The sequence below is a fragment of the Lissotriton helveticus genome, chromosome 3_1, assembly GCF_964261635.1.
Source record: "Lissotriton helveticus chromosome 3_1, aLisHel1.1, whole genome shotgun sequence".
Lineage (NCBI taxonomy): Eukaryota > Metazoa > Chordata > Amphibia > Caudata > Salamandridae > Lissotriton > Lissotriton helveticus.
The window spans coordinates 869,619,313-869,632,520 of record NC_136061.1 but is presented as its reverse complement, the minus strand read 5'-3'; positions in this window follow the sequence as shown (position 1 = coordinate 869,632,520).

Sequence of the window (13,208 nt, the reverse complement as noted above, 5' to 3'; positions counted from 1 at the left end):
TTTCAGTACATGTGATTGTGTATATCATGGCATAGCTTCATATGTTTTTATTCCATTTTCTGTAAAATCTGAAAGGCCGATTTATATGTTGGCTGAAAGAATAGTCTGTCGAAATGGTAACGGAGCATTGTTTCTGCCAACAGAATGTTCCGCCTGTTCGAGTTAAATGCTGGAGGATCTTTGATATAATGATGCCAGAGACTACTCTGTCTCTGCCATCAATACACCCACTCCGATAGCCTAACGGAGTAAGGACCATCGGAGATTAACCTGTATCTCAGCCCACAGTTAAGCGGACATAAGGTTCAGTTTCCGCTGCTTGGTGCACTGAAAACTGTAACATGCCCTCCTGTCCGTGGGAGATAACTCTTGTGGTGGGGGCGGGCATTGTATTTTTATATTTTTTATTTTCAAAAACAAAATCACACCTTGAGGTTTTGATTCTCAAAATAAAATAAAAAATTGTAACTGTGCTTTATGGCTTTATCATGTTTGAAGAAGCTGTATGGCAAAGTTACAATACATTGGCAAGAACTGCCTTGACAGCTTTCCCTGTAATTGTTTGAAATGTCCTCTTACCCAATGGACATTTCATATTTTGGTCACTGGGACCTCACAAGGGCAAAGGAGTAATTTACTCCATTGCCCTGGGCAGGATGGCAAAATGATTTACCAGGCCCCAAGTTGTGAGTGCACTGTAAATTGTTGTTGGAATGATGATACACATATGCTAACTCACAAATACTTGAAGTCAATGCCTAACTCTCCATCATAAATGTGCCCTGACCCTGATGTCAGGAAGCTGACATGCCCCTGTCTTATCTCTGATGGACTCCCCTCTGGTAAGTAAATTTGCAGAACCCTATCAACAAATCAAATGATGGCCCTAATCCTACAATCTCAATGTAGGCATAGGGGTCTGAATCCCCTCTTTAGCATTGCTAAAATTGAGGAAAAAAATACCAAAACAATGACTAAAAGTTAGTTAAATCAATGACATAAGTGAGAAATCAAAAAGCAAATATATAGGCTCTATAGCAGAAATGAAGCATGCAAGCAATTCTCTGATCTGAAAATTACTTCAGAATGAGAACCACACCATATCATGTAAAGCGCCCCATTTATTGCTGGATCATACTGTGATTGGTGCTGAAATGACTAGACCTGCGAACTGGGGGAAACTCCTGCCTCAGGAGAGTGGCCACATGGTTCTAAACAAGTTTCCAATCTGCAGTCCAGAAGGGCAAACGTCCTAAATCTGTGCATAACCTAGTACATTCCAATTGTACACTGTTTGCCTTGAACATTGGTTTCCCTTATTTGAACAAGAAGAAAGTTGCTTGAAGCAAATCCAAGCCCATGAGCAGGTCCAGCACCACCTGCTCCAAATATGAATGCAGGACGATACCCAGCTCAAAAAGATGAACCATTACTTTGGTAGTGACTTGCAGCCCAAAATCAGAACAATGAACTGGAAGTGCTGATAAAGACTGGACACCTCAGAAACCTCTTATAACAGTCCACAACTGGTATATTGATGTATTCATCTTGGAAGTCAGTGGTCACCATTAATGCTCCTGCTTGATTTGAAGGAGATCCATTGCAGTCTGCCATCATTAACTGAACAGTCTTCAGCCAATCTCATCATTTTCAGAAATAAAGCCGGAAAGGAAAACCTGAATGATCTTCTCCACATGAAGCCAGGTGCAATGACTCCATAATCGCGGCTCCTCCAAGGACACAAAAAACATTGCCTGCTTCTAGAGGAAAGCAGACAGCCCTTCTCGCAAGATAGTTGCATGGATATGGCAGTAGGGGATAAGAGTAGGGATTATTCCCAAGTACGATAGCATAGAGTCAAAGTCTATTCTGGTCCTGGTAGTGTTCAGGACTCATTGGGTGATACACCCACTTTCCAATGCCAAAACACATATTCAGATGTGACCTATAACCGTGAACTATAACTGTCCCCAGAAACTCCACAGCACCACAGCAGTCAGAATCATGGGTACTTCTGGCTTGTGAATAGGGATGAAGGAGCTAACTTCTTCTCTGTATGATGAGGTTGAAAGTGCGTCTTTTTTGTAGACCTGGAATCCTAATATGAACATCTGCCAGAATCCTGCCACATGTTAATGAATAAGTGTAACCATTTACCCTTCTATAGAACGACAGGCTTCCAGATGCTGAAGAACAGAACATCTGGCACCTGGTGAATGAAAACAAACAGCCCACTAACAGGTCCCTGTGAAAAGAGCTCAACTGAGCCCTCAGAAATCCCACCATCTAACAGAGTGGCACTATGCTTCCAAAAAGGAACTCACTGACTGTCTAGAATATGCATGACAGTATGCTTTCCATAACTAGTCAATAATAAGCCCCATGAAACCGCTTGGACCTAAAGTTCAATAAATGTTTATATTTCCAGGTTTGTTTACCTAATGTATGGGTATAGGTATATTTCTGTCATGCACTGGCATTATCAGTTAAAAACCATCATGGCAGAGGTAGCAAAGGTGGCATAGGCATTCCACTGTCGAATAATGATGACATATACTTGACCTAATATTCCACTATTAACATCTCCTAGGACTACAGTGTGCTGATAACAGGCTAGGGAGAGGGTTACCAGTGGGATCCTCACTCAGTATCTTTAGAGTCTTTTTTACCCTTTTTCCTGCTATTGCGTTCATAACCGGTGAGACTTTGAGCAGTCAGGTTATTACTAGGGGTTCGAAAAGAAAACTTAGTAACTGCTACTGCTAATTAACATCCATGAATACCAAAACTATGTAAATCTTTTCAATATGCTTCCTCAGTCGAGATTCAGGGACGGATGATTTTAGGCTAATTTATTTTAAAGATTTGCGCCACCCCCTCATGGCTCAATTCACAAACTTTTTTCTGTGAATACATGTGCATTTCCCTTGACTTATTCCTGACTTTATTCTAACTCACTCACGAATAGGCCACACCTACCCTAAAATGGCTGTCTTTTACAACCTAATCAGAGGCAGTCAGGAAGTCATTTTCTTACATGCATTAGGGCACATGACATCAATGCTCCACCACTGAGTATGCTAAGCAGTCTAAGCTTATGTGTTGTATGCAAAGCAATTCAGCCGGCAACACTGACCTGCTCAAGATTGGTTTATGTTCTATAAATGCAGCCAGGATTTAGTTCTCCTAAAGTAGTACATTGATCAGATTAGCTCAATAAACAATGTGCTAAATGATAGGGGTGGTTGCATTTCGAGTACCAGACACTTGCTCAAAAATAATAAACAGAACCATTTCCTTTAACTGAGCTGCATTAATTAGTTAAATCTTCAACAAATGAGGGCATTGATTTTATGTCACAAGGTATTTCCTAGCCATCGGGCATTTCAGCCTATAGGAAATAATCATCTACTCATTCTTAAAGGCTGTGCTGAAAAATAAAATAGAAGTTAAAGACCACTGATTCCTTTTGTTGATGTCGGAAATTAAAAAGACCAAGTTACTATTGGAAGTAAATTCATAACTGTATTGCTTATCTTTTCGTTTCGACTGAACGTTGGGCAGAACCTCAAAGTTAACCTTATTATGTAGTTGAAATGGATTAAAGTTGGATTTAGTCCAAGCGTTCGTGTTATTATGCATACACCAATAGACATACTTAAATACTAATTAACGTTATGGATTGCTACAGAGCTAAGGCTACAATAATGCCTTAGTTCAAGTTGCATTCAAGGTAATTAGATAGAAGAAAACATAGCACGAAAAAACACAAGTAATTGGGAAATGTACATCAGAAGGCATGAATGTGAATTAAAGATGGGTATGAAACAGGGACACGAGAATAAAATAAAATTAGAAAGAAAAGAGAGGAAGATGAAAAGATGGTATTAAGGGGAATACAAGTAAATGTGTGAGCAATTGTGTAATTGTTACCCAGAACTTTTGCAAACATTTTGGAAAATGTAGTAGAATTATGTGTACATTTTTTAAAAAGTATCTTGGGGTGACTAGCGAAAAATGTGAAAATTGAGTGCAAAAGTAATTCGTAATATAGGCGAGTGAACAGACTCCAGAAGAAACTGTCTCCTGAGAAACACTCATCTTGTGCAACACACATTCTGAACGAGCCAGTGACCTGTTGTATGACATTTCTTCTAATCGTTTAAAAAAATATATTTTATTGTTTTGCAAAATAACACAAGAAAGAAATATGCTAATCCCACAGCCCACCCACAGTTCCACTTCAGTATATATAGTGGACGAATCACAGCTGTCCCAGTACATAGTACTGTAGCGAGCATTCTAGGCCACAGCCCAGGATGCAACAGCGAGGGTCCCACCACCGGGGCATCCCCAAAGCCCTCCGTCAGGCTCTTGTATGCCCTTCACCACCCAAAGCACTTTAGGTTTAACTGGGTAAATCAGAATTAATTTAATATTCAATCCCTCAGTGTTTGTTTCACGGACTCAAAGGTCTTCTGCCGCTGCTGAACCAGTTGTGTAAAATCTGAAAAATATCAAAATCCGTGTTGATTCGTACTTGTCCGGACCCAAGTCTTTGACTGGCGGAAGCCCATTGTGTCTGCCCCTATAATTCAGGAATGATGCTATCATCGGGTGCGGTGTTGCATCAGACATCGGCTTCTGCACCAGAACCCTGTGTGCCCTATCGATGAGAAAGCATTGGATAACTGGTCCATCAGGAGGAAGGGCTGCAACCACTCATTTAGGAACTACTCCAGTCGCTGACCCTACACCTCTTCCAGGAACACCAGGAATGGCTAAATGTTACACCTGGAGTGTTCCCGCAGAACCCCAGAGTGGATCTGAAGTTTTTGAACAGCATGGGTCAGGTCCCACACCATACCTTCAATTGTTGCAATTTGCACTTCTGCATCAGTCAACCGTCCTGTGGTCTTCTTCAAGTGTTGCCAAAGTAGGGCCAAGTCAGCCCCCAGCACCCATATCTTGGTCTCCAGCGTGTGGCGCAAGGACTCAGTTGCCTGTAAAATAGCTTCCGTACTTGGAAGGGGGCGCCCCCCTCCATCTCTGAGACAACTTCAATGGGCCGCGCGGCACCACCTCATTGTGCTGGAGGTGCCAAAGCCCTAGTGAACTGGCACAGTTTGCCCGTTTGGGCGGAGGCGTCTCCCTCACCATGCTGGCCAACTTCATGGTAAACTCTGAGGAACAATGTGCTGAAGAGCAGCCCGTCAAACCCCAGTACAACCGGAAAGGGGGATGGCAAGCAGCCGAGTTCCGGCCTCTGGGAACCAACCCTCAGGCCACCAGCAGCAGGACAATGAGGAAGGTCCCCCTTGGTTGCAGGTGCGGATGACTGGTGCACCAGTCTCAGTTACTGCACCAACAGAGATACAGGTAACGAGGCTTGAAGGGCACCGCAAGGCTACCATGAGGACGGCATGACCCCACCCCCATGGGGCGCCATCACGAGCAGCTTCTGTATCCTTATTGCCAAGGGGAGGCCACCAGTGCATACTGTCACCCCTCCCATAAAAGAGAACGGTGGGATCTCACCAGGTGCTTATCCCAATGTCTTATCTGCAAATAGTGTTGGTACTTTGGCTCTGAAAGTGCATATTCTGTATGCAGCCAATGAAAAGGTAAAATGCCCTCTTCATCAAAGAGATGACCCACTGAGCTGCACCCGGTGCTCTTCCATGACTGAATTCCCTTTGGTCAAGCACTGGTGTGAAGTCAATGTTACCCAAGATCAGTGTTAATGGGGAAGGGAATGTCGTGAGACCCCTACATTCTGCCACCTGGTCTCACACCTTGAGTGCAGCTCTAGTGATTGGTGAGGACTATACACCCCAAGGGCACTGCATCCTTCGGAGAAACTGAGCTTTCCATAGATAAATCCCAGTGACTGCCCTATTCATAGACAACCAATGCTTTTTAGATTCTTCGATAGTCCATGGTAGCAGAGCTAGGATACTTGGTAATAGCGGAACACCCAGTCCTCCCTCCCCAAGTTGTCTGTAGCACTGTTCATGCCACATACTTTAGAGACCTCCTATGGCCACCTGACTTGCCTTGTCCCAATTCTATGGGTGGCCCAGCTAAGAACCTTGGGGTCTGGTTTGGGAGTGATCTGAAGTTTGAGGACCATATCAAAAAACTTACCGGCGTGTGTTTTGGCACTCTCAAAGCCTTATGCAGGTTTTTTCCACTTCTCCCGAGAGAGGCAAAAGAGACTGTGTCACGTGCTCTAATTCTTTCCAGGCTCGATTATGCTAATGCCTTGTTTAGTGGTTTATCTGCTTATTTGATCCAACGGCTTCAGGTAATTCAAAATGCGGCTGCGCGCCTCTTGTTCAAATTGCCAAGGTGGTCTAGCGTTCGTTCTCATCTAGCAGCCTCCATTGGCTTCCGGTGGCCCACCGGATCATGTTTAAAACACTAGTTCTCTCCTTCTGAGCTATCCATCAGCTCGGACCTGTGTACCTGAGGAAACGGTTTGCTCTCTATGTCCCGAATCGTTGCCTTCGATCGGCCAATCAATGTAAAATGATTATGCCTAGATTTCAGTACTCCAGATTAGGAGCCCAGTCTATCTCTGTCAGGGCCGCTAGGGCATGCAATGCTCTTCCTTTGTGTCTTAGAGCAGCCCAGTCCATCACCGCCTTCAAGAAGGGACTGAAAACCCATCTGTTTAAAAAAATCATGTAACTACCTACGCTATCTTGACAAACCTGCCATGTATGCCACTTCTCTCTCCGCGCCAGGATACTTGTTATAATAGAGCGCGTTATAAAAGTCTTTATAACATAACATAACATACTAGGCCACCCGTTTGCACCATACTTTACTTTTTTTTCTTTTTTTAAGATTTTTTTTTTTTTGCATGGGAGGCAAAACAAAAGCAAATACATCAACATATTATATTTTCAATACAAATACAGTCTTGTCACCAGAGGAGTAGAGAAAATGATTACATAATAATGCTGCAGAATTTAGCAATCTGTTTTAGCTCATTCCATGCCACACAACGTTAAATCTCTGCATCGAATTTAAGCTTCTAAGGGGTTTTTTCCCTCTCAAAAACCTCCGTAACATTAGCCCATAATTCTACTGCATTACAAGGTCTTGGAGAAATCCAGGCTCTAGAAATAGCTAGCCTAGCAGTAACTATAATTATAGATAATAATGCACGACGTGCCTGATTATCTTCCCCCTTGTAACCCAGCATAATCTAATCATTAGAAAAAGTCAGAGCTAATCTAAGGCAATTTTTACAGACCAGTATAACCTCCTGCCAAAAAGCCCTTAACTGTGGGCATGTGACAAACATACGAACAATATTAGCCCCATATTCTCCACACTTAGGAAAGTTCATCCTATTACTTGTGCAATGAGAATCTTGATGGCCTCCACCCAGCTATCTTATTGGGTGTATAATACAACAAACATACAGTTATAAATTGTTGTAATCACAAATTAGTAAACCAAACAGCATCTTTTATCATAAAAGGTGCCTCATCCAGTATTGTAGGAGTTATTTCAATCACAAGGGTTGAGCTCCATTTTTAAGCTAGCTGTAAACAAGGATCAGGTCTATCCTGGCAAAGAAGCTTATATGCCGCACATATTGTCTTCTACCAAGGAAATTTGTGTAAACATATCAAGAAATCCTGAGTATCTATAGATTTAAGACTCTGTGAATTAAAAAACAAAAATCTATAAGTTGTAAATATTTATAATGATGTTGTCGTGGTATCAGAAAAGTATCCTGCATACTTTGAAAAATTCAAAAGCCATCACAATCATGGAGATCTTCCAGCTTATCCACATATCTGGGAGGAGTGGATTATCCCACAGAGGGAATTTATTAAAGTATTTTGGTAAAGAATACCTAGCAACATTTTCTCGCCAGATAGAAACTAGCCCCCTTGATGGTCTTGAAACGTGCCCTCTTAAAGTAGTTGGTTTCATGGATCCGGTTAAGAAACCTACAGCTAACCTGGCCTAGTAAAATGTTATGGTTGAAATCCTTGTGCCTGTTATTCATAAAAGAGGCCCAATAATATGATTTGAAATCAGGGAGTAAAAGGCTGCCTTGATTAAATGGATACTTTAAAATTTTAATTGCACAACAAGCACACTTATGCCCCCATATAAAGTTGCTCACTGCCCCATTTAGCTTTTTACAAAAAAAATTAGAAACTCTCAATAGAATTGAACGAAATAAGTACAGACATTTTGGAAGAATCGTCATCTTTATAATATTACACCTACCTATTATACTTATGGGTAGTTTATGCCAATTCCTATTTTTTTTTATGAAGTTGCCCAGTAAAACGTCATAGTTTAGTTTTATTATAATTTCAATCTGGGACGTAATACGAATGCCAAGATAAGTAGCTTCAGAGCATTTTCCCATAACAGGATTATCCGGTTTAAAATTCAATAAGACCTGAGTGTTGTTGGTATTCAATTTATATCCAGAAAACCCCTTATTTATACAGAAAGGCCTAGACTGTGAGCCAGCATAGCTTAATGTAGCCTGTGGTGTACGATAGAGCACCTTTACTCCCTGCAAAAATCAGCCTGAGATTCCAAATGCATTAAGAGTGGACCAGAGACAGCCCCATGCCACACGGTTGAAAGTTTTCTCCGCATTCAATAATATCCTACCCAAATTAACACCAGATTGTTTAGCTATATCAAATGCCATTATATCAGTGTTAGTATGTGCCGAAGTATCTTGACCGGCTATAAAGCCATGCTATTGGCTAGAAACCAGTTTAGACATCAATGGAGTGAGGCGATTAGCCAAAACATTAGCCAATATTTTAGCATCAGCATTGATAAGTGATATCGGGCGATAGGATCCACAATCTTCAGGTGGCTTTCTCTTCTTCTTAAAAAAAACTCTATTGGTAGTATTCTAGGTTGGTGGTACAATGCCGGATTCACCTATTTCTATAATAACCTTAATGAAGAGTGGAGTTATTATATTCTTAAAAATTTTAAAGAATTCAACAGGTACCTGAACTTCACCCAAAGCTTTCCCAGAAGGAAGTGAAGACAAAGCCATCCAGATGTCTTCTGACGATATCTCTGAGAAGAGTTTTGTAACATCCTCAGCTAATAATAAAGGAAGTTCATCCCTAGCTAGATAACTAGAAACCTCCTTTAATATAATTGGATCTGATGAGGCATAAAGATCTTCATAAAAAGATACAATCTGTGGGAGTATCATTTGAGTTTCTGTATGAAGAACATTATCTGCACCTTTAATTGTAGTTATTAAACTCTTAGCCTTATTATCAGCTATTTTATAAGCTAATATCCTGCCCACCTGTTCACTCTATTCATATTGACCAGATCAAAATGTATTATAAGCAACAGCCACTCTTTCCTTAAGTATCCCTTCTGCTGACCCTCTTACTTCTGTCAGTTTAATATAGGCCTGAGACTAATCACCGTCCTGGTGCCTAATAGCCATCGTATGGTAATGTTAACATTATACAAGCCACTTTAATTAAAGCCTCTCTGGTTTTATTTTTTACTAATATGAATTGTTTTGTCATGCCCCTTATGAATGCCTTCATAGAATCCCAAACCATACAGGTTGAAGTGCTATTCATATTAAAATGTACAAATTCCGCCAACAGTTTCCCCATATATAAATTGTTTGTCAAATATAATCATCAACCGCCAACAAGTGGCATGGAAAAGAGAAAGAGCACTTTATATTAGTAGCCGGTAACAGTTGAATAGATAACAAAATAGGATTATGATCTGATGTGATTTTAGGACATACATCCATCTTAGCTGTACTCAATATGGCATCTTTAACCCAGGCCATATCTATCCTTGAGTACTGTCTATGTGGATATGAATAATATGTAAACCCCGGGGGGATTTGGATATAAATCCCTCCCGAATGTTAGGTAGACCTGCTAACTCCAAAATGTATGCCCATACTTTCAGCATTCTTAAGATTGGACGCCGGGAAGTAGAATCAATAGTTTGATTCATAATATAATTAAAATCACCCATGACTATCAAAACCCCTTGTCATTCCAGTAGAGTTAGCATGAGTGAATTAAAGACCTGAGGTCCATCCACATTAGGCCCATAGACAGCAACTAGAACGTATTTAATTCCAAAAATCTCAAGTTGAGCAATAACCAATCTCCCCCTGGAGTCTGCTAAGACTTGATGAATTTTATATACATCAGTCTTACTAACTGAAATAGAAATTCCCCTATTCGAGACAACCTGGGATGAACACACAACTATATTGAATCCAAGCTGTTTAAGCAATGCCCGGTCTTTATATGCTTAATGAGTTTACAAAAGAAATGTTAGATGGGGTCGATATATTTCTAGTTCCTCACATACAAGTTGACGTTTACGTCCGACATATAGCCCAGATAAATTCCAACATAAATATTTAACTATCCCCATGGTATAACTAAAAATACCTCATAATCGCTATATTGTCCAACAGTACCACTAATTAACAACTCTCCCCGAACCCTAAAAATATCAATTCAATGCCCCCCTTCATTTTACCGTGCACCTACACCCCCACCACCACCCCCTCACTCCACCTCCCCTCCCAATACCCACCCCGTATTAACAGAAAAGAATCAACCCCCTCATTGCTGTCGAAAATAGATGGCCTTGAAGGAAGGTCGCACACAGAGTGCCACTGAGCCGTTCATCTAGCCAAATAAGCAAAAAACAAAAAAAGTATATATCATCTAAAAGTTCACTACAAATGAGGAGACCACCAAAAAGGAAAAAAAAAGTCTACACATAGAGAGAAAAAAAAACAAAGGGAAAGAAAAAGAAAGAAGGAAGAAGTTATCAGGTATCAGTTCTGATTATTTGGAAGTCCCCTATTGTCATCTATTCAGAGCTTCTCAAGCCTCCTGTTCTGTGTACACCAGTTGCGTTTGGCCATCTCTAATAAGTTTTAAGCATCCAGGTTCCTGCAGGAAAACCTGTGCTCCTTCTGCTTTTAAAAGATCGATGAACTGATGATGTTTCCATCGCCTGTCCATTGTGGCCTTACAGAAATACGATCTAACGAACACTGAGAAGGAATCCAGCCGAATAGGAGAGGTAGGCCGAGCCTTGGTGGAGACCCCTTGCCTTAATAAAACATTTACAAAGTGAATAAGCAAAGGCCTGGGAAAGCGTCCTGCAGGTTTATTAGAGACCAGTGGCAGTTTATGTGCTCGTTGAATTTGGCTCCCCCTCACCCCCCATGGATTAATAACTTCTGAGGCTTTCGCTGGCTGGAATATCTTCATTATAGGGGGGCCAACTCTAGAAGTGGACCTATGTCGGATTACCTTTAATCGAAGAAGAGTATGAATCTCCCTCATCTCCGGATATGCCAGCCGTTTCTTTAGTCACTGCCAATCAGTCCCCTTCTCTGAATGTTCGCTTTTGGCAGCCCCATCGCACACAAATGTGCCGAATTAGATGTCGCGAAGGTCAAATGGCCCCAGGTGAACCAGCAAAGTGATGAGCGTCGAGAATCTGTCAAGGCTCGTCGGGCAGAAAGCCAAACCCGCTGCGGCATCCGGATAATTGTCAGGATAATGCAGGTAGGCTCCCGGTGTTTCTTCTTTCTTTTTAATTTTTTTTCTCTCTTTCCTCCTTCCCCAGTACTTCTTGAACTCCTTCTCTGTCCCTACATTGTTTTTCACAATTCGTAATGCCGCTATTCACAAATCCATCACCTGTATAGTGCCTTGGCACATGAGCAGGTCTGTGTGCGAGCTTCACAGTTGTGGCTTCAATCCGTCATCTTCCTTTCCCCTGCCGCACCTTACCTTCCAGTGTTGCAATTTGCATAACTGCCTCAGTCACCCATCCTGTGGTCTTCTTCAAGTGTTGCCGAAGTAGGGCCATGTCAGCGCCCAGCACCCTAATCAAGGTCTCCAGAGCATTGCACAAGGACTTAGTCGCCTGGAAGATAGCTTTCGTACTCACATGGGGGCACCCCCTCCATTTCAGCGACCACCTCCATGTGCCCAGCAGCACCACCTCCTTGCGATGGAGGTGCCAAAGGCCATGTGAACTTGTCCAGTATCCCCTTTTGGGTGGAGCCATCTCCCTCACCATGCTGGTCAACTACATTGCCACCTCTGGGAAACAACACACTGAAGAGCAGCCTGCCAACCAAGCCCCTATACCTCTGGAAAGCGGAGTGGTACAATCAGCTGAGTTCTGGCCTCTGGGCACCAACCCTCAGGCCACCGGCAGTAGGACAACAAGGAAGGTCCCCCTTGGTTTCAGGTGTGGATGACTGGTGCATCAGTTGCACTTCCTACACAAAATGGCACTGGACGGCTACCAGGAGGACTGCCAGACACCAACCACATGGGGCACCAGCATGAGCATCTTCTGTCTCATTGCCATGGGGGGTGCCACCAGTGCATACTGTCACCCCTCCCGTAAAAGAGAAAGGGGGTATCTCACCAGGTGCTTATCTGAGGTTCTTGTGACTAACCGATTCTGAAGAGGGGTAAGAAACAATGTGCTCCAGGGTGCATGGTGGGATGCATGACCCAAGTCTTATCCGCAAATAGTGTAGGTGCTTGTCCACTGAGAGTGCATATTCCGTATGTAGCAGATCAAATGGTAGAAAGATGATGCACTGAGTGGCACCCAGTGCTCTGTCATGATTGGAATTCCCTTTGGTCAAGCACTGGTGTGAAGTCACTGTTACCTGAGATTGGTGTTAGTGGGGAAGGGAAAATCGTGAGACCTCTACGCTCTGCCACTCAGACCCACACATCAAGTGTAGCTCTAGAGATTGGAGAGGAGTATAGACCCCCGGGGCACTGCGTCCTTTGGAGAAACTGAGCTTTCCATAGATGAACCCCAGCTATGCCCTATCCATAAACAAACATTGCTTTTCAGATTCTTCTCTAGTCCTTTCAACCACGTAGCAGATCTGGGCTGCCTGGTAATAGCAGAACACGGAGTCCTCCCTCCCCATGTGGTTTGTAGCTTTGTTCATGCCACATACTGGGATGCCCGCCTGCCCATTCAAAGCAATTAATCTTCCCATGTAGAGTGGACCAGGAGATTTTTAACAGTCTGGGTTAGGTCCCGCACCATACCCGCCAGTGCTGCATTTCGCATTTTTGCCTCAGTCAGCCATCCTGTGGTCTTTTTTAAGTGTTGCCGAAGTAGTGCCACATCAACCCCCA